Genomic DNA, 22,533 nt, shown 5'->3' on the forward strand with positions numbered 1-22,533 from the left:
ACTCCAACACTGAGGCCTCTACCGTGACACGACTGCCCAGGGACCAGGTCGTTATGGCCTCTGCTGTTAAAGCACCCGTACATGTAATTGCAAAGGAATAAAATATTTTGTAGAGTCCTAAAACGAAGAGAGAGAAAATAAGGAACATGTCCCAAGGTTCTCTCCCCTTTTGTCATTCCATCTTCTTTTTAATTAAAGGAGATGTACTGCAGAATGCCCTCACCTACTCATATTCATGGAGGTTTTATATTTCCTCCATTATTAAGCAGTAAAAATTGTGTTTTATGCCTGGTTACAGGTAGGTGAGAAGGGAGATGGATATGGAAGGGTGAGGGGAGGTCTGCGGCGGGGAGAGAAGGACTGGGTGGAGAAAGCGCTTGCCTCATCCCCCGCTCTCTCGTCTGCGCTATCTCTCTGATCTGTCATTCACTGGCATTTACAGCACATTTCATTCCACCTTTCTTTAAGGACAGTTGGTTTTCCGCCCCTGAGCCCATTAACATATAGGAGAGAGAAAATGAGACATACTCCATCTCTCTCTCTCTTCCTCCTGTGTCTGGGAGTGAGAGGTAGAAATATTCCAAGCGTGACAGCATCCAGTAAGCACTCTCATTTAGCCCTAACCCATCACAGGGCTTAACACTTCGCTGGCCCTGAACATTGCACTGAGGGCCTTACATTTGGGCATTGGGCAGTGCAACACATGACCCCTCCCTTAACCTTACCCTTTTTCAACACCCCATCCTCTCGCTGTAAGGTCATGGGGAGCCAACACTGCCCACTCTGCATTAGCCTTGATTGATCTGATATCTCCATGGTGCAGTCCTAGGCCACTCAACACCCATACCCTGACATGTACAGTACAATTTGGAGAACACACACTCTTTGGAAGATTCTTGAAATGTACACTGTCTAAGGATGTGAGAGTAATGGTTGGATAATGGTTTCTAGCTGGTGTGCAGCTACATCCCGGTGCCAATAGTAGTCATCTAATGGTTCAGACCCTTACTGGTTTTATCAGCAGGCATTTAAAGAGGCCTTCTGCTAGAGTTAATGCACACTGAGGTGTGTCAAAAAGGCCCGTCAGGTTTTCTGGAGGATTTTAAGAGACAGGTGTTGTACGGCTCCCACAGTGATATACAGTATCTGTGGTCGGGGGCTCTGGGGTCTGCTGGAGCCTTGACGGAGGTAATCATTCACTGAAATGGGGGGACGAAGCGGCTTTAAATACTGCTGCTCCACTGTTTTAGGCTTCACTGCATAAGCAAATAACGCTCTGTGTCTCTCTAATAAGCCAGTGAGCTCAACAGAGAAATAGCCTTGTGAAAAAGGTTTCTACTATACACAGCTTTTATTTTTAAGCTGACAAATAAATTGCTTACAATATTAATAGTTTTTGCTTCGGAGGCACTGCCGCTGTGAATAAAAATGACATATTTCAATGCCCTGCAATGTCTTCATGTAGAATGTATCAGTTGTTGCAACTGGTGGCGATGTTAATAATCCCTACAGCAGTAATGGATTCAGTAAACCCACTTTATTCCAGGCAGCCTAGGTTCTCAGCTAAATCCCTTGATGATTATATAAATACATTTTATAGTTATACTTGTTCTGTCAAATTAGGTATTTTAGCATCCTGCCCCACTGTAATTACAGACATTTCATTTTTTGCTGAACGCAGATAATCATGGTTTCACTGTGGGTTTAGAAGGAAAACCCAGAGAGTTCTGTTCCCCCACACTGACTGATCTGATGTCAGAGGAAATTCTCACCCTGTCTTTGAGCCTCAGAATGTGATGAATTCCCCTGAAGTCTTACACAGATTACAGCTAGTAAGTACCAGGAAACTTTACATGTAGGATTCTCTGTGAACATATGCCAGGTCTGGTTTGGATCAGATTCATAGCAATATATCATTGATTGAAATAAGGATATGAATGAATATGCAAGGGAATTAGCTTACCATTCAACTTGCATCTCAGGTTTGACACATTGAAAACACATATTATACATTGAAAACACGTATTATACATTGAAAACACGTATTATACATTGAAAACACGTAACCCCCATCTGTCTCTCTCTAGACCCCAGAGACAACCCTCAATAGAAATCAACACACGTTGACGTGAAGGGTATATAGCTATAAAAGATTATCCAGCACCAGATGGAACATGTGCAGTGTCATGTCATCCAGAGGAACATATATAATACAATATAATACCACTTTATTTGAAAGGTATCATCAGGAGCCCCAAAGGACATCAATGTAAATTTTCATACACTAACAAGACTAGTATATTCGTACAGGACAATCCGACTGCACATATTAATGCAAAATCATGCAGTCCTCCACTGCGAAGAGATACAAAGTGCAACACATTGATGACAAAGGAAAACAATCCATGATGGAATTGATGTTGTGTTAACGTATCATTGATTAAACTGATGGCTTCAAAACTGTGAAGAAGAACAATAAATCATGCAGTATTTCCCACATCATCAGTCTTTGTAGTGGTGGGTCTATGGCACGTCCGATGAGTGGTAAGCAAAGTATAAGGCCTCGTCCAGTCAGCCTCAGACAGACTGGAAATATGATGGAGTGTCCTACTCAACAACTTGGCAGCAACATGAACAAATTGATTTTCTGACAGATTAAAAAGATTAAACCAGCAATAAAAAACAACAGGAAAATGCTTAATGGACCATATGCGCACACTGAGCTTTTATATGTATTATTTTCCTTTTATTTGGTGCTATTCATCTTATTTATGCTGACAGGACAGATAGCTGTCAATACAAGCAGATGTGTCACACTGAAGTGTCCTTTGGATGAGTCCTTTAAATGGGAAAGTCACCTCCTCTTTCTCACTCTCTCACAACCGCTCCCCACAAACCCACTGTGGGAAACTCTCAGTCAGAGGCTAGTCTGTTGAAATTTCCACTTTGAAAAAGTTCAGCAAGGAAACAAATTCTCCAGGGGTTCAGTCCCTGTCAGCTAAGGAAGTTACAGCTAATACTTGCCATGGCGACCTGTGTCTAAAGAAGTAATTAACCAGTAATTAACCAGGCAGACAGACAGTCAGACAACCCACTGATTGAGTTCATGAACAGTTTATAAGTCAGAGGGAATCTAAAGTTGAGAGTTCTCCCATCCACACTTAAGGTTGAAACCTAAACTAATGTATGTAAACTCTGTCCTACACATGCTATACAAATTCTATACATATTATGTTCAACCTCTGAATTGAGGGGAGGAATCGAAATGGACATGCACTGCTAATACTGTTTAATTTCAAAGATGTCCGCTAGGAAAAAGGGAGACTTTCAATGATGTTGTTCATACAACCAGAACGCCTCTTTGTGGATCTCCCTGCACTGATCTCCTCTGGATGTACAACTCTGACAGTGAGGTTTCGTTCCTCAAGCTGTGGGACACGTCTCCCATCCTCAGATCAGACTTACTGTATGGCATTGGACATGATGGTGAGATTCCAGTGTCCTTCTTCCAGCCACATATGGCATTGTGATGATCAAACAACTATCTTCCTCTATATGCTCTCTCTCTCTATCTATCTCTCTTCCTTCCTTCCCCTCTCTCTCTATCCCCATCTCTCTCCCTCTCTCTCTCTCTCATCCCTTCAGAGGGACCTTTCTCTGACATTAGCGTTGGCAACCAGCAATGCCACGACAGCTAAACGCTGTCACTTCTCCACAGATGCCTCCCTAGAATGAAGCATACGGGAGGCTATTACATAAAGCTGAGTGACTTAGAAGCAAATCCTTTCTGCCCAGAACTGCGAGAGCCTGCTGCCAAACCGCAGGGCAGGCTTTCCCTGAAGGAGGGGTGTATTTTTGGGTAGGAGAAATGAGAAATGCAGAATGTCAGCATTTAATCCTATCCCAGCTGCCCCTTTCTCCCGACTCACTACATACCGCTTCCTCTACAGAGCCGCTTCCTAGCTTCACGCTCTCTCTCTCTCTCAAAGAAATAAAACAACAAGCTCTGAAGACTTGCCTGTTTGCAAAACTGTCTCTTAGCGTATTGTACAACAACATTTCCAGTCTCAGATTCACTCTTCCTTTGTATCATACTCCAATTTTCTCTCCAATTCCAGACCAGCTCAAGTGGTACATTTATGCTAATGAAGCAGAGTTAACATAGACAACTCTAGCACAGAGTTTTATCTTTGACTCTAGTGCCCCAAAGCCCATTTTAGCATTGGCAGCGCCATTGAGGTGAGTATGCACCCTTTCAGTTTGTTTACCAACTCATAGAAGTAGTAGAATAAGAAATGTACTACTTTAGAAGGGAGATAGCCTCAATGGCGCTGCCCATGCTGTCCAGACGCCATAATGGGAGAAGTCTAACTAAGTCTATGAGTTGGAAAGGGTGCTCATTTGTTAGTGAAACCCTTCCATGATGGGATCCTGTCTGTCTCATAAGTGTCAGAATGAGCCTGACCATGAACAGATACCTCTTGTCTTCACCAGGCAAACACACACACACTGGGTGTCACAGATCAGAATGTCAACGATCTCTCAGTCCTTGTCACAGGTCTGCAGTGCTGATACGTGACAGAGATGAGCACCATGATATATAATAATAATGTGAGTGCTTATATTTGTCCTATTTCACATGTGCATTATACACGTGTGAATTGGAAATGTGTTTTTTGCATATCCCAACTCCCCCTGAGACAACTTTGGAGAGTGGGGTCACAGCCAGGGTCAGCCATTATCAACAGTGACCCTGGAGCAATTAGGGTTAAGTGCCTTGCTCAAGGGCACATTGGCAGATGTTTTTCCCTTGTCGGCTCGGGATTTGAACTAGCGACCTTTCGGTTACTGGTCCAACATTTTAACCGCTAGGCTAACTGCCACCCACATATATGCCATTTAGCAGACGCTTATATCCAAAACAACTTACAGTAATACGTGCATACATTATTGTATGGTTGGCCCCAGCAGGAGTTGAACCCACAGCCCTTGCGTTGCAAGCGCCATGCTCTACCAACTGAGCCACACATGACCCCACCATGATGTGTGAAGTAGTACCTGTATGTGTGTACACTCTTTAAAAAAAGTGCTATCTAGAACCAATATAGGATAACCCTTTGAAGAACCCCTTTTGGTTCCAGGTAGAACCCTTTTGGGTTCCATTTAGAACCCTTTCCACAGAGGGTTCTATCTACATGGAACCCGAAAGAGTTCTACCTGGAGCCAAAAAGGGGTCTATCTGGAGCCAAAAAGGGGACAGCCGCAGAACCCTTTTGGAACCCTTTTTTTCTAAGAGTGTTATAGAACCGTGATGTAAATAAATGTGTGTAGTTAGTCGCAGCATGATGTGTGTAGTCAGTAGCAGCATGATGTGTGTAGTTAGTAGCAGCATGATGTGTGTAGTTAGTAACACCATGATGTGTGTAGTTAGTAGCAGCATGATGTGTGTAGTTAGTAACACCACGATGTGTGTAGTTAGTAACACCATGATACAGTATGTGTAGCCCCATGATATGTGTAGCACCATGCACTGCCCAGCTGGCACACATCCTATCAGGCCTCTGCAGCCTCCTTCCTGGTGTGATGGAATTGTACTTTCCTTTTTTTACACAGCTGAATCTATATATCCGTCAGGAATTGATGGCAGCAGGTTAATAAATACCTCAGCATTGACTCAGATGGATTAAAAGGCATCAGAACATGTTTATTTACTTGTTGAGCTAATTTCTGGAGGACGTAGACCAATAAATTATATTGAGATTTGAGACAATGAAATGCAGCGTCATCAGGGAACTGTCCTAGTTGGGTTGGTGAAGGGTTCAGTGGATGAAATGAAGCCATGCATACAGTATTTACCAGGTTCATTGGACCTCCTCAAGCATGCACAACTATGGCCAAACAACATCAGTATGAATATAAAGAATAAACACATGGCATACGCTGAAAATATTATTTATACACCAGTAGGATAGGTTTGCCAGATAATGTATTATTATTTAGGGTTATTATTTAGCAAAGCAGGAGTTCACAGTCTGAGGCCAGACTCAGTTGTATGATTAATTCTACATGCCCTGGTTTCACTGTGAGAACATCCCGTTCAGGGGATATTGTCATCTTAATAATCATTCTTTATACACTATATATATACAAAAGTATGTGGAAAGCCCTTCAAATGAGTGGATTGGCTATTTCAGCCACACCCGTTGATGACAGGTGTGTAAAATTAAGCACACAGCCATGCGATCTTCATAGACAAACATTGGCTGTAGAATGGCCTTACTGAAGAGCTCAGTGACTTTCAATGTGGCACCGTCATAGGATGCCGACTTTCCAACAAGTCAGTTCGTCAAATTTCTACACTGCTAGAGCTTCCCCGGTCAACTGTAAGTGCTGTTATTGTGAAGTGGAAACATTTAGGAGCAACAACGTCTCAGCCGCGAAGTGGTAGGCCACACAAGCTCACAGAACGGGACCACTGAGTCTTGAAGCGCGTAGCACGTAAAAATCGTCTGTCCTCGGTTGCAACACTCACTACTGAGTTCCAAACTGCCTCTGGAAGCAACATCAGCACAATGGCTGTTCGTCTGGAGCTTCATGAAATGGGTTTCCATGGCCGAGAAGCCGCACACAAGCCTAAGATCACCAATGCGCAATGTCAAGCGTCGGCTAGAGTGGTGTAAAGCTCGCTTCCATTGGAGTCTGGAGCAGTGGAAACGCGTTCTCTGGAGTGATCAGTGGTGTAAAATACTTAAGTAAAAATACTTTAAAGTACTACTTAAGTCATTTTTGGGGTATCTGTACTTTACTTTACTATTTCTATTTTGGACTACTTTTACTTCACTACATTCCTAAAGAAAATGATGTACTTTTTACTCCATACAGTTTCCCTGACACCCAAAAGTACTTGTTACATTTTGAATGCTTAGCAGGTCAGGAAAATGGTTCAATTCACGTACTTATTACATTTACATTTTAGTCAATTAGCAGACGCTCTTATCCAGAGCAACTTACAGTTAGTGAATACATATATTTTTTATACTGCCCCCCCATGGGAATCGAACCCACAACCCTGGCGTTGCAAACGCCATGCTCTATCAACTGAGCTACATCCCTGCCGGCCATTCCCTCCCCTACCCTGGACGACCCTGGGCCAATTGTGCGCCGCCCATGAGTCTCCCGGTCGCGGCCGGCTGCGACAGAGCCTGGATTCGAACCAGGATCTCTAGTGGCACAGTTAGCACTGCGATGCAGTGCCTTAGACCACTGCGCCACTCAGGAGAACATCCCTAGTCATCCCTACTACCTGATCTGGCGGATTCACTAAACAGCTTTATTTGTAAATTATGTCTGAGTGTTGGAGTGTGCCCTGGCTATCTGTCAATAAAAAAAAAAAGAGAATGGTGCCATCTGGTTTGCCTAATATAAGGAATTTGAAATTATTTATAATTTTACTTTTACTTTTGGTACTTAAGTACATTTTAGCAATTACATTTACTTTTGATACTTAAGTATATTTAAAACCAAATACTTTTAGACTTTTACTCAAGTAATATTTTACTGGGTGACTTTCACTTTCTAATAAGGTATCTTTACTTTTACTCAAGTATGACGGTTGGGTACTTTTTCCACCACTGGGAATGCTGAATCACGCTTCACCATCTGGCAGTCCGACGGACGAATCTGGGTTTGGCGGATTCCAGGAGAACGCTACCTGCCCCAATGCATAGTGCCAACTGTAAAGTTTGGTGGAGGAGGAATAATGGTCTGGGGCGGGCTAATGGTCTGGTTCGGGCTAGGCCCCTTAGTTAAGGTGAAGGGAAATCTTAACGCTACAGCATACAATGACATACTAGACGACTCTGTGCTTTCAACTTTGTGATAACAGTTTGGGGAAGGCCCTTTCCTGTTTCAGCATGACATTGCCCCCATGCACAAAGCGAGGTCCATGCAGATATGGTTAGTCAAGATTGGTGTGGAAGAACTTGACTGGCCTGCACAGAGCCCTGACCTCAATCCCATCTAACACCTTTGGGATGAATTGGAATGCCGACTGCGAGCCAGGCCTAATCGCCCAACATCAGTGACCGACCTCACTAATGCTCTTGTGGCTGAATGGAAGCAAGTCCCAGCAGCAATGTTCCAACATCTAGTGGAAAGCCTTCCCAGAAGAGTGGAGGCTGTTATAGCAGCAAAGGGGGAACCAACTCCATATTAATGCCCATGATTTTGGAATGAGATGTTCGACAAGCAGGTGTCCACATACTTTTGGTCAGGTAGTGTATATGACATCCACATTATCCATCTTGAAGACAGAGTAGCCTATCACAGTTTCATACCGACACTTTGCTGGTCAATGGAGCCTTGGCGTTCTTTCATTTTTGCCAGTGTGTGTTTTAGAACAACAGAAGTGGTCTCCTTTCCAACCGTCTTTGTGTTTTTCTCTGCTGAGGCAGTGACTACCAATAGGGAGCGGTCAGTGAGCGGTAACAGAGAGGAGACAGACAGAGAGAGAGAGTAGCCATGACATTAAGATTCTCCCTGTGTGCTCACACACGCTAGTCACGCCTTTCTCAGGGAATCTCCTCCAGGCACCGCTTCCAAGGTGAGTGCGCTCGGTCCTGAGGAGTTGGGAGCCAGAGATAGCTGAGAGAAGCTATTAAAATATGGGCAGGAATTTCCGTTATCTCGCCCACCGAGGCTGTGAACGAGGCTTTGTGTTATTATGGAGATAAAATGCACAGACGCTCTGAACAAGGGAAGGAGGAGGAAGGGAGGGGGCGTAGGAACGTCAGATTTATGGAGCTAGGGAAGCTTAAGGTTATTAAATCTGAAGATTACTCGACTGCGAAATTGTTGAAGTTTTACGAGAAGTTGAGGGATTTAGGCGAGTCCTAAACAGAAGGCGTTAGAGGCCAGTGATACATTATTCCGAATTATTTCAGCCCTTTCTTCCCTTCCCATTAAGCTCATAACGAATGCCATATTGAACTATTTCTTAATACCTATTCAGGGGCAGCAACCTTCCCCTCCGCTTGGTGCTCTCCCATTTCACCCCAACCTCTCTGGTCCTCTGAGCTTGCATCTTCAGTAGTCACCCATCCTGCTAAATAGCTGACTAAATAGCTAACAAAATGGCTACATGGACTCTCTGAGTTGACCCTTATTTTTGCACTGTCTTTATGCACACTCACAGGACCCTACACACTTACGTACACTGACACTCCAACACACATACAAACACTCACTCCATCATTTGCTCACACACACATAATATGCACATACATTTATACTGACTCTACACACAGCCACTCACCTACAATCATTATATACGCTGCTGCTGCTCTGTTTATCATATACTATCCTAATGCTTAGTCAACTTACCCCTATACATATCTACCTCTATCGATCCAGTATCCCTGCACATTGTAAATATGGTATTGGAACTGACCCTGTATATAGTATGCTTACGTAAGTGTGCTTCTTATTTCTTATTTTTATATCTCGTATGTTTATCTTCTACCTTGTTATTTTAATATTACATTGTTAATGATTACTGCATTGTTGGGGTTAGAGCTTGCATGAAAGGCATTTCACTGTACTTGTGCATGTGACATTATAACTTGAATAGATGCCAATTGGCAACACCCAAGGCAGCCATTTTTAGCATTATGTGATGAGCCACCAAAGAAAACAATAGAAGTTCAGTATAGAAGTGTTATACAAAATAGCAGTATGAACCAGTAAATACAATATTAGGATGCCTTCAAAGATTTAGAGTAACCAGAATGATTATTCATTGATGTTCTGAAGAATCATATTAGTATGCAAGTGTGTGAGAGAGAGCATGTGTGAGATTGTTTTCCTTCCTGTTTTCTTGAAAAGAAAAACATTATTTTCAAAAAAGCATGATCTCCAATGGCAACAAATGATACCTGCCTAATGTCATAAATAACACATCACACATCAGCCACTACCCAAAACTCTGTTCCTCCTCAGTGGAACATATAGGCAGCCTCCCCCACCTACCTCTGCTAAGACTTTAAAGGGAGCTGCCTCTTCTGATCCAGAGGAACCGTTTGACTCCCCCTCTGCTCTCCCTTGTTGTCTCTCACTACTCTCTACCAGCCTCTCCGTCTGAGAACTAGCTACAGTGGGCTTATTCAGGTCAGGTTTGTTTTCTCTCTGTAAACACCAAACCGTTTCTCAGAGTGGAACACACCAGTGGGGGGAGTCAGTGAATAAAACATATCACGCAGTATAGAACAAACCTTTCCAATAAGATACACTTTTTCAACCTGGTCAGAGCAAAACATATAATATTTTACAAAAATCTGTGCCACTCCATTTAGTATGATATGTTACTTTTCTTTAGGTTACATTACATTGGCCTACCAATGTAATAGTGGTCACACAATATAATATAAATTGCAGGACGAATAGTATCCTACGTCTTGATCACATTTGACCCGTTTAGTATGATATGCTACATTCGACTGCTTTAGTATGATATGCTACTTTAGGTTAAGGATTAAGGTTAAGGTTAGGAGTTAGGTTAAAGGGTTAAGGTTAGAGTTAGGGGAAAGGTTAGCTAACATGCTACGTAGTTGCAGAGTAGCTCAAATGTAGTAAGTAGTTGCAAATTAGCTAATTAGCTAAAATGCTAAAGTTGTTTGTCATGAGATTTGAAAACGCAACCTTTAGGTTGCTAGACGTTCACGTTTAATGCCCACCCATCAACCCCCTTTCGTTTTTGCCTTAAGTAACCTACTGTCCATACCAAATGTAACATATCATACTAATTTGAGTGTCCCAGATTTGCATTTACTATGTTACATGTAGTCAATGTAATGTCACCTAATGTAAAGTAACTATTCATACTAAATAGTAGCACAGATTTTAGTAAAATATAATAAATTTTGCTCTGAGACCAGGCTGACTTTTTACCCCCCCAAAATTGTGATATCCCCCAAACCCAAGCATACATCAGTCATATTTATATGGCTCTGAAATGAAAGCAGAAAAACACCTTTTGGTTTTACATGGGTTATATACTATATTCGTGGACTTTGGGTTGAAGGAGCCCCATGGTACGCCTGTAAACATGCAGTAGTCCTGCATGCTCTTTGATAAACCAGGAGGCCTCAAGATATTTCACACCTCTTTCATTCCCAATTCTGCACAGGTCTTTCTCATCCCCTCTTTTTCCATTTCTTAATTTGCACAATTTCCCCTCGCCCTCATTGATTTGTACGAGTCAGGGAGAATCCACACACCCCCACCTGTGATCTGAGGGAGATAGCTTTTCACATAGACTAGTTATTGGTGTGTGCGCATGCATGAGCGTGTGAGTATGTACGTGTGTGTGTGTGTACGTGTGTATGTGTGTGCGTGCGTGCGTGTGTTAGGAAGCGGCAGGTAGATGTGTGTAGTGGACAGAGGATTTACACAGTGTTTGTTGACACTCAGAAGCGGCCATCTCTTCCTGATCCACTTGATAATTTCCTATGCCTTGGTGGAGAGAAAATTCATTAACCTCCCTGCCACACAACCATTTCTTGAGATGTGCATGTTTAATGTGGCTTAAAGGAGCTTTTTAAAGCTGTAAACAGTGGCTAATTGGCAGGAATATAAGCTGCGCAACGCATCACACACACCAGCTAACTCGTTAAGAGGTGGTCTTATTTGAACACGATTGCCCCACATCACTCCGTAGCTCCTTACCCTGGTCCCCCCCCCCCCCCCACTCAGTAGGCCTCCCTAGGGACTAAACAACCACCCCAGGGTCCACAGTGACCATCCAGCACCCATCATACCCATTCCACCCACTCAGCAGCCCCCACTGGGGATGCTGTGGCCTGGAGACAAAACTCCCACTCAGCCAGGGAGGCTGCTGGAGCATGTGTGTGTGGGGGTGTGTGGGTGCACCGGGAGAGGGAGAGGGGGTGACTGATGGAAGGTTGGAGTTTTAAGAGCCCCCCTCCACACGTTGGTGAGGTGTTTTCTACCAGCTACACGCAAAAAATGTTGGTCAAAAAACGGGAAGATTGCCACGCTTGTAATTACACTAATGGCTTCATTACTGGCATTAATTTAGCCCTCATCACTGGCATTAATTTAGCCCTCATCAGTCTTTTGCAAGTGATTAATCTAAAGTGGAGCTCATTGCACAGCTAAAAACGAAAATAATTTTAAATACAGTGCCTTGCAAAAGTATTCATCCCCCTTGGCGTTTTTCCTATTTTGTTGCATTACAACCTGTAATTTAAATTGATTTTTATTTGGATTTCATGTAATGGACAGACACAAAATAGTCCAAATTGGTGAAGTGAAATGAAAAAAATATATATAAAAAAAGAAAAAAAAGAAAAGTGGTACGTGCATATGTATTCACCCCCTTTGCTATGAAGCCCCTAAATAAGAGCTGGTGCAACCAATTACCTTCAGAAGTCACATAATTAGTTAAATAAAGTCCACCTGTGTGCAATCTAAGTGTCACATGATCTGTCACATGATCTCAGTATATATACACCTGTTCTGAAAGGCCCCAGAGTCTGCAACACCACTAAGCAAGGGCACCACCAAGCAAGCGGCACCATGAAGACCAATGAGCTCTCCAAACAGGTCAGGGACAAAGTTGTGGCGAAGTACAGATCAGGGTTGGGTTATAAAAAAATATCAGAAACTTTGAACATCCCACGGAGCACCATTAAATCCATTATTAAAAAATGGAAAGAATATGGCACCACAACAAACCTGCCAAGAGAGGGCCGCCCACTAAAACTCACGGACCAGGCAAGTAGGGCATTAATCAGAGAGGCAACAAAGAGACCAAAGATAACCCTGAAGGAGCTGCAAAGCTCCACAGCGGAGATTGGAGTATCTGTCCATAGGACCACTTTAAGCCGTACACTCCACAGAGCTGGGCTTTACGGAAGTGTCACGGATTCAGCCGAGGCTGCTCCTCCTCCTTGCTCGGGCAGGCTTCGGCGTTCGTCGTCCCCGGAGTGCTAGCTGTTGCTGATCGATGTTTCGGTGTTTGTCTTATTTAGTCTTTATTGTTTACACCTGTTCCCCATTATGTTTGATTGTATTCCCTATATTTACCCCTGTCTCTCATTTGGTATTTTGTGTGTTATTGTTTGTTGTCATTCCGGCAGTTCGTGTATGGACGGGTCTTTGCGCTTTCCTCCCTGTTTTGGAGGTTTGTTGTTGTGTACGTTGATTTTACTGTGTTCAGTAAATAACGTTGCCAGCCACTCTGTGTCCTGCTTTTGACTTCGCTACCGCATACACGTCGCGTGACAGGAAGAGTGGCCAGAAAAAAGCCATTGCTTAAAGAAAAAAATAAGCAAACACGTTTGGTGTTCGCCAAAAGGCATGTGGGAGACTCCCCAAACATATGGAAGAAGGTACTCTGGTCAGATGAGACTAAAATTGAGCTTTTTGGCCATCAAGGAAAACACTATGTCTGGTGCAAACCCAACACCTCTCATCACCCTGAGAACACCATCCCCACAGTGAAGCATGGTGGAGGCAGCATCATGCTGTGGGGATGTTTTTTATCGGCAGGGACTGGGAAACTGGTCAGAATTCAAGGAATGAATGGATGGCGCTAAATACAGGGAAATTCTTGAGGGAAACCTGTTTCAGTCTTCCAGAGATTTGAGACTGGGACGGAGGTTCACCTTCCAGCAGGACAATGACTCTAAGCATACTGCTAAAGCACCACTCGAGTGGTTTAAGGGGAAACATTTAAATGTCTTGGAATGGCCTAGTCAAAGCCCAAGACCTCAATCCAATTATGAATCTGTGGTATGACTAAAAGATTGCTGTACACCAGCGGAACCCATCCAACTTGAAGGAGCTGGAGCAGTTTTTCCTTGAAGAATGGGCAAAAATCCCAGTGGCTAGATGTGCCGAGCTTATAGAGACATACCCCAAGAGACTTGCAGCTGTAATTTTTTCTGTCTTATTTCTTGTTTGTTTCACAAGAAAAAATATTTTGCATCTTCAAAGTGGTAGGCATGTTGTGTAAATCAAATGATACAAACCCCCAAAAAATCAATTTTAATTCCAGGTTGTAAGGCAACAAAATAGGAAAAATGCCAAGGGGGGTGAATACTTTCGCAAGCCACTGTAGAACAAAAGTATCTCAGGAGAGCTGTTCACCTTGCTGCATTTTGGAAGTTGACCAGGCCAGCAAAAAGATGCTCACTGTGTAAGCATGACCTTAATAATTCACCTTGCTGCATTTTGGAAGTTGACCTGTGTGGTCAAAGACTCAATTACTCTGAGATATGGACCATATTCTGTTATCAAAAATAGAAGTGTAAGAGGAAAGTATGTTTTTTTTTACAAGTAATAGAACCCTGAAATAGTAGATATCAAACAGTATTTAGGTCTGAAATGGCATGAATATATAGACTGCAACCAAACTTGGATATGACCATTGGATACACTGAAATCAATGTTCCAGGAGAACCATTTCAATCATTGTACCAACTGTCAACACATGATGCATCAGCCTTTTTGCCAGCAAGTTGTGCTTTTCTATTTCAAATAAAATAAAGCTTTATTTATACAGCACATTTAAGACATGGAATGCAACATGTGCTTCACAGGAAAAAACAAATAAAAACAATGAAAATAAAATATTTACTACACAACAAACATAAGAGGATAAAAATCTAAAGAATAACAATAAAAACTGAACGACTAAATAGCATCCTAATAAAAAGGAAAGCTAAAAAGGTGTGTTTTAAGATCTCTTTTAAAAATGTCCACAGTTTCTGCCACCCTCAGGTTCTCTGGCAGGCTATTCCAGAGGTTGGGGGCATTGTAACTAAAGGCTGCCTCTTGGTCCTAGGCTTTGGGATAGTTAAGAGGACCTGAGGGCCTTACTGGGTACATAATTTAAAAGCATGTCTGACAGTATTGGGGTGCACAATTGTGGATTGATTTAAAAACCAATGGAAGAATCTTCAAATTAATTATAAAACTCACAGACAGCCAGTGCAGAGACCTTAAAACCGGTGTAATGTGTGCTCTCTGTCTGGTCTTGGCCAGTACCCGTGCTGCAGCAATCTGTATGTTTTGCAGTTGACCAATGGCTTTCTTGGGTAGACCAGACAGGAGAGCATTACAGTAGTCAAGCCTGCTTGTAATTAAAGCATTGATGAGTCTCTCTGTATCAGCCTGAGAGAGAAACAGTCACACCGTGGCAATGTTCCTCAGGTGGTAAAAAGCTATTTTGGTCACATTCCTAATGTGTGATTTGAAATTGAGTTCAGAATCTAAAATAACACCTAGGTTTTTTACCTGGTGTTTTGTCTTTATTGCCTGTGAATAAAATGTGCGGCCAGATTCTTTCTCTGTGCTTTGGCTCCAACAATAAGTACCTTTGCCGTGTCTTGATTTAGCTGGAGGAAGTTGTGAGCCATCTAAGTATTTAAATCACTAATACAGTCTAATAATGTATCCGTGGAGCTAACATCCTCTGGTGACACAGAAATGTAAAGTTGTGTATCGTCTGTGTAGCAGTGAAAATGAATGCTGTGCTTTCTGATAACGCTGCCGAGGGGTAACGTATGTAAACCGAACAGTACCCGACCCAAAATTGAACCTTGTGGAATGCCACATGTGATATGTATTTTCTCTGAGTTATGTTCACCAAGGGTGACAAAAAAACTCTTGGCCGGTTAAATAGGTCCTAAACCAATTTAGAACTGGACCGGAGAGGCCAACCCACCTCTGCAGCACTTAAATCCAAGAGTATAAGGACAGAGAGCTGTTTGGCATCTGTGTTGGCTCTAAGATCATTTACCACTTGAACTAAGGCTGTCTCTGTGCTGTGGCAAAAACCAGATAGGAATTTTTCAAAAATACAGTTGGCACTTTAGCTGTTTGAAAGCCAATTTCTCCAGAATATTGCTTAAGAATGGAAGGTTGGAGATCAGCTTAAAATTGCTAAGAGCTGAAGAATCTAGATGACTTCTTTAAAAGGGGTTTCACCATAACAGTTTTAGTGCAGTAGGGAAAGTGCCTGTGAACAGGGAGTGATTAACAATAGCTTGCACTTCTTCAGATATGCAATTAAAAACTGTTTGAAGAAGGTGGTGGGGATAGGATCGAGATGGCAGGCAGAAGGCTTAAGTTGTGATATCACTTTCCTGAGCATGTCTGTATCAACCAGGGAAAATAAATCCATAGTGCCTTTGTGTGGCAGGCTAGGGCACGTATGATCAAACTTCTCATCAGGTCTTGCTTAACTGATACCCAGCCTAATGTTTGTTATCTTACCTCTGAAATATGCCGCAAACTCATCACATTTAGATGTAGAGGAAAGTTCACATAGGTTTGCAGGGGTAAGATTTATCAGGCCATCAATGGTCGAGAAGAGCACTCTTGAATTATTCTGATTATTAGTGATGAAGTTAGAAAAATTAGCCCGTTTGGCATTTCTAATTGCCTTGTTATATATGCCAAGTTGCTCTCTCAGAATGTCATGATGGACCTGCAACTTTGACTTTTTCCACTTCGCTCTGCCTTTCTGCAGTTTCTCTTTAATTGATTAGTTTCCTCACTCATCCAAGGGGCTCTCCGTTTTGGATGTGGCCTTTTTCAACTTTACTGGCGCTATGGCATCAATGGTTGCCCTTAATTTGCTATTAAAGTTATCAACTAAATCATTACATTTACATTTTAGTCATTTATCCAGAGGGACTTAAGATACGGGGGGAGGAGTATTATTTAAGATGCTGTTTGAAGAGGTAGGGTTTCAGATGTTTTCGGAAGATGGGCAGAGACTCTGTTGTCCTAGCTTCAGGGTGAAGCTGTTTCCACCATTGGGGTGCCAGGACAGAGAAGAGCTTGGACTGGGCTGAGCGGGAGCTGGGAGGGCCAAGAGACCTGAGGTGGCAGAACAGAGTGCTTGGGTTGGGGTGAAGGATTTGAGCATAGCCTGAAGGTAGGCAGGGGCAGTACCTCTTGCTGTTCCGTAAGTAAGCACCATGGTCTTGTAGTGGATGATGCGAGCTTCGACTGGAAGCCAGTGGAGTGTGCGGAGGAGTAGGGTGACAGAGAACTTGGGAAGGTTGAAAACCAGGCGGGCTGCAGCGTTCTGGATAAGTTGCATAGGTTTGATGGCACAAACGGGGAGCCCAGCTTACAGCGAGTTGCAGTAGTCCAGGCGGGAGAGGACAAGTGCCTGTGTGAGGTAGGGTCGTACTCTACGGATGTTGTAGAGCATGAACCTGCAGGAGTGGGTCACTGCTTTGATGTTTACAGAGAACGACAGGGTGTTGTCCAGGGTCACGCCAAGGTCCAGGGCTGTGGAGTTGTTAACTGTGATGGAGAGGTCTTTGAGTGGGCAGGCCTTCACCGGGAGGAAGAGCAGTTCCGTCTTGTCGAGGTTGAGCTTGAGGTGGTGGGCCAACATCCAAGTTGAGATATCTGATAGGCACGCAGAGAAGCGTGTCGCCACCTGGGTGTCAGAAGGGGGAAGGAGAAAAGTAGTTGAGTGTCATCCGCATAGCAATGATAGGAGAGACCATGTGAGGATATGACGGAGCCGAGTGACTTGGTGTATAGAGAGAAGAGGGCCTAGAACCGAGCCCTGGGGGACACCAGTAGTGAGAGTACGTGGTGCAGAAACTGATCCTCTCCAGGTCACCTGGTAGGAGCGGCCTGCCAGGTAGGATGCAATCCAAGAGTATGCAGAGCCTGAGACCCCCAGCCCTGAGAGGGTGGAGAGGAGGATCTGATTGTTCACGTGTTGAAGGCAGCGGATAGATCTAGGAGGATGAGAACAGAGGAGAGAGAGTCAGCTTTGGCAGTGTGGAGAGCCTCCATGACACAGAGAAGAGCAGTCTCGGTTGAGTGACCCGTCTTGAAGCTTGACTGGTTAGGGTCAGGGAGAAGGTCTCCAAAGATGGTCTGGAGAAGGGAGGAGGGGATGGGGTCAAGCGGGCAGGTTGTCGGGCGACAGGACCTCACTTGTTGCAGGATGTCATCTGAAGAGAGAGGGGAGAAAAAGGTAAAGGGTAGTTCTGTGTGAATGAGACCAGTGGACTCAATAGGCTGAGTGAATGAGTAGCGGATGTCGTCAACCTTTTTTTCAAAGTGGTTGACAAAGTAATCCGCAGAGAGGGAGGAGGGAGGGGGAGGGGGTGGAGGATTACGGAGGGAGGAGAAGGTGGAAAATAGTTTCCTATTCTTAGGGTTAGAGGCAGAAGCTTGACATTTAGAGTGGTAGAAAGTGGATTTAGCAGTGGATACAGAGGAAGAGAAGGTAGAGAGGAGGGAGTGAAAGGATGATAGGTCCTCCGAAAGTTTAGTTTTTCTCCATTTCCGCTCAGCTGCCTGCAGGCCTGTTCTGTAAGCTCGCAATGAGTCATTCAGCCATGGAGCAGGACAGGGCCGACCAGGCCGGGAGGAAAGGGGACAGTAAAAGTCATAGGATAGGGAGGAGAGTAGGGACGAAGGGGCAGAATTAGGAGACAGGAGGTAGAAGGATTTTGCAGAAGGGAGAGGTGATAGGATAGAAGAGGAGAGAGTAGTGGGTGAGAGAGAGCGAAGATTGCAACGGCGCATGACCATCTGGGTAGGGGCTGAGTGGTTAGGGTTGGAGGAAAGGGAGACAGAAAAGGAAACAAAGTAGTGATCAGAGACCTGGAGGGGGGTTGTAGTGAGATTAGTAGGTGAGCAGCCTCTAGTAAAGAGGATGTCAAGCGTATTGCCTGCCTTGTGAGTTGGAGGGGATTGGGGGAGGGTGAGGTCAAAAGAGGCAAGGAGGGGAAAGAGAGAGTTGGAAAGAAATTAATCGAAGGCAGACATCAGGAGGTTGAAGTCGGACAGACAGTTTGTATAAACTCACTAGAAGGCGGAGTTAAAGGAACATAAATTAGGTTACTCACAATAACCATAGTGCTATTTCTATAGGAGTTGATATGGTTTCCAAGTCCTCTGTTGCTTATTCTGACAGGGAGAACTGGAGCAATACCAGACCCTGTCTGTCAGTCTCTAAAACAGTTTGCGATGTTGCTGGAAATAATCCTGGAACCCCTGCGGCTAGGGTGAATCCTGTCTATATCCCAGAAAAAAATATTATCTTCCCTGTGCTAGCGAGGGTCTTTAAAAAAAAATGTAGTCCTCCCTCAGTTCCTCAGATTGCCTAAAACAAAGGTCGTTAAAACCTACATGCGTGACGATGGTGTCAATATTAGAGTAGTTGGCCAGAACTGTGGGCAGGAGAGAGTTGATGTAATGGACAGGGGCTCCTGAGTGACAGTGGACCTTGGTCGGTCCACAGACCGTAGGCAGGCCAAAATCTCTCACCATCGAACTGCCCACAATGATGGAGGTAGTGATGGAATCCGATGGAGAAACGACCTGCTGAACTGTGGTGGCCGTGGGGGAGGGTGCCACTGGGCGGCCGCTGGCTGTTGGTATACACCCAGGATCCGTGCTGACTCCCAGGACGATAGGTCCGTCTCAAGCTGTTTGATAGCTGGATCGGATCTTCTCAGATAGATGGGTGGCCAGACTTCCTCCCGGATCGCCTACGCCTTGCGTGTGTCCAGTCTCTCATGGGCAGCGGAGTTGAGCTTAACATCTGTTCATTGGATTGGGACAGATCAACGCCACCCAACTCATCAATAGCTTTGCTAAAGGAGGCATTTAAAACTGAGATTCAGTTTGACGGGGTTACAGCAAGATCGGGGTACATAGAAAGCAGGTATTCCTTTTCTCGCAGCAGAGCTAACAGCTGGAGGATCTCTTCCCTAAGATGCTTGATGGTGGTGCATTTAGGGCAGACAAATCCCTGTCCATTTTCTAGTTCCACCTTGTGATTGTGTTGAAATCAACTCACACCTGAAGCATTTGTGCCCAGCCGTGGATAAAAACACAGGTGGGTTAGCACTCCTAGCGTTAGCCTGCTCCATTTTCATGATGGCTAGCAGCTAACTGCTACTTAACAGGAATCCAGGACACAAACTTGCGGTCCCAGCCATCAAGGCTTATCACGTCGCGGAATCAGTAGCAATACAAACTTTAGCTATGTTTAAAAACGATTTAATGAAAACTATTTCATAAAAACAACAAACCGAATGTAGGCTGTACACTGTTCTGTGATACACAAATTAATACTGCAAATTAAACAATGGAAGAAAGTAGGCATAAGAATGGACCAGAACAGAGGTACGACTAGTGAATGTGTTTGCCCAGAACACTGAGCCAATAGAAGGTGGGTAAATATTTGGTCCATTAATTTACTGCCCATTTCCAAATAATTAATTTCTGTCCGTGAGCAGCACCTTAATGCAGTACAAATACTCTCACTTACATTCATATGCGCTGACCTTGACATCCTGTTGTGTGAAGAGGAAAATGGTTTGCAAATTTCCACAGCAGATGTAAGTGAGAGTATTTGTATTGCATTAAGGTGCTGCTCACGGCCAGAAATTAATTACTGGTGATTAGTAATCAGGCCTACCACTGTTGTGACGTCTGCCAACTTGATGATTGAGTTGGAGACGTGCGTGGCCACGCAGTCATCGGTGAATAGGGAGTACAGGAGGATCAGCGTAGCGGAGGTGTTGTTGCCTACCCTCACCACCTGGGGTCGGCCCGTCAGGAAGTCAAGGACCCAGTTGCACAGGGCAGGGTTCAGACCCACGGCCCCGGGCTTAGTGATGAACTTGGAGGGCACTATGGTTTTGAAAGCTGAGCTGTAGTCGATGAACATTGCATTCAGAAAGTATTCAGACCCCTTGACCTTTTCCACATTTTGTTATGTTACAGCCTTATTCTAAAATGGATTACATTGTTTGTTTTCTTCATCAATCCACACACAATACCCCATAATGACAAAACAAAAACAGTTTTTTTGACATTGTTGCAAATGTATATATATATTTAAAAAAAACTGAAATAATACATTTACATAAGTATTCAGACCTTTACTCAGTACTTTGTTGAAGCACCTTTGGCAGAGATTACAGCCTCAAGTATTTTTGGGTATGACGCTACAAGCTTGGCAGACCTGTATTTGGGGAGTTTCTCCCATTCTTCTCTGCAGAGCCTCTCAAACTCTGTCAGGTTGGATGGGGAGCGTCGCTGCACAGCTATTTTCAGGTCTCAAGGACATTCAGAGACTTGTCCCGAAGCCACTCCTTTGTTGTCTTGGATGTGTGCTTAGGGTCGTTGTCCTGTTGGAAGGTGAACCTTCGCCCCAGTCAAAGGTCCTGAGCGCTCTGGAGCAGGTTTTCATCAAGGATCTCTCTGTACTTTGCTCCGTTCATCTTTCCCTCGATCCTGACTAGTCTCCTAGTCCCTGCCGCTGAAAAACATCCCCACAGCATGATGCTGCCACGACAATGCTTCACCGTAGCGATGGTGCCAGGTTTCCTCCAGATGTGACACTTGGCATTCAGGTCAAAGAGTTCAATCTTGGTTTCATCAGACCAGAGAATCTTGTTTCTCATGGTCTGAGATTCCTTTAGGTGCCTTTTGGCAAACTCCAAGCGGGCTGTCATATGCCTTTTACTATGGAGTGGCTTCCGTCTGGCCACTCTACCATAAAGGCCTGATTGGTTGAGTGCTGCAGAGATGGTTGTCCTTCTGGAAGGTTCTCCCATCTCCACAGAGGAACTCTGGAGTTCTTGGTCACCTCCCTGACCAAGGCCCTTCTCCTCCGATTGCTCAGTTTGGCCGGGCGGCTAGCTCTAGGAAGAGTCTTGGTGGTTCCAAACTTCTTCCATTTAAGAATGATTGAGGCCACTGTGTTCTTGGGGACCTTCAATGCTGCAGACATTATTTGGTACCCTTCCCCAGATCTGTGCCTCGACACAATCCTTTCTCTGAGCTCTACGGAGAATTCCTTTGACCTCATGGCTTAGTTTTTGCTCTGACATGCACTGTCAACTGTGGGACCTTATATAGACAGGTGTGTGCCATTCCAAATCATGTCCACCAATTGAATTTACCAAAGGAGGACTCCAATCAAGTTGTAGAAACATCTCAAGGATGATCAATGGAAACAGGATGCAGCTGAGCTCAATTTCGAGTCTCATAGCAAGGGGTCTGAATACTTATGTAAATAAGGTATTTCTGTTTTTTATTTGTAATACATTTGCAAAAATTTCTAAAATCTTGTTTTCGCTTTGTCATTATGGGGTAGTGTGTAGATTAATGAGGACATCTTTTTATTGAATCCATTATTTTTAAGGCTGTACCGTAACAAAATGTGGAAAATACTTTGTGTATTGTGTATGTGGTCTGAATACTTTCCGAATGCACTGTAGGCATTCCTCTTGTCCAGATGGGATATGGCAGTGTGCAATTGGATGGTGATTGCGTCATCCGTGGATCTGTTGGGGCGGTAAGCAAATTGTAGTTGGTCTAGGGTGTCGGGTAAGATTAAAGATGAGGCTGCCTCTCAAAGCAATTCATGATGACAGAAGTGAGTGCTACAGGGCGATAGTCATTTAGTTCAGTTACCTTTGCTTTCTTGGGTACAGGAACAATGGTGGT

This window comes from Coregonus lavaretus, assembly GCF_964263955.1.
Source record: "Coregonus lavaretus genome assembly, chromosome: 6".
Taxonomy (NCBI): domain Eukaryota; kingdom Metazoa; phylum Chordata; class Actinopteri; order Salmoniformes; family Salmonidae; genus Coregonus; species Coregonus lavaretus.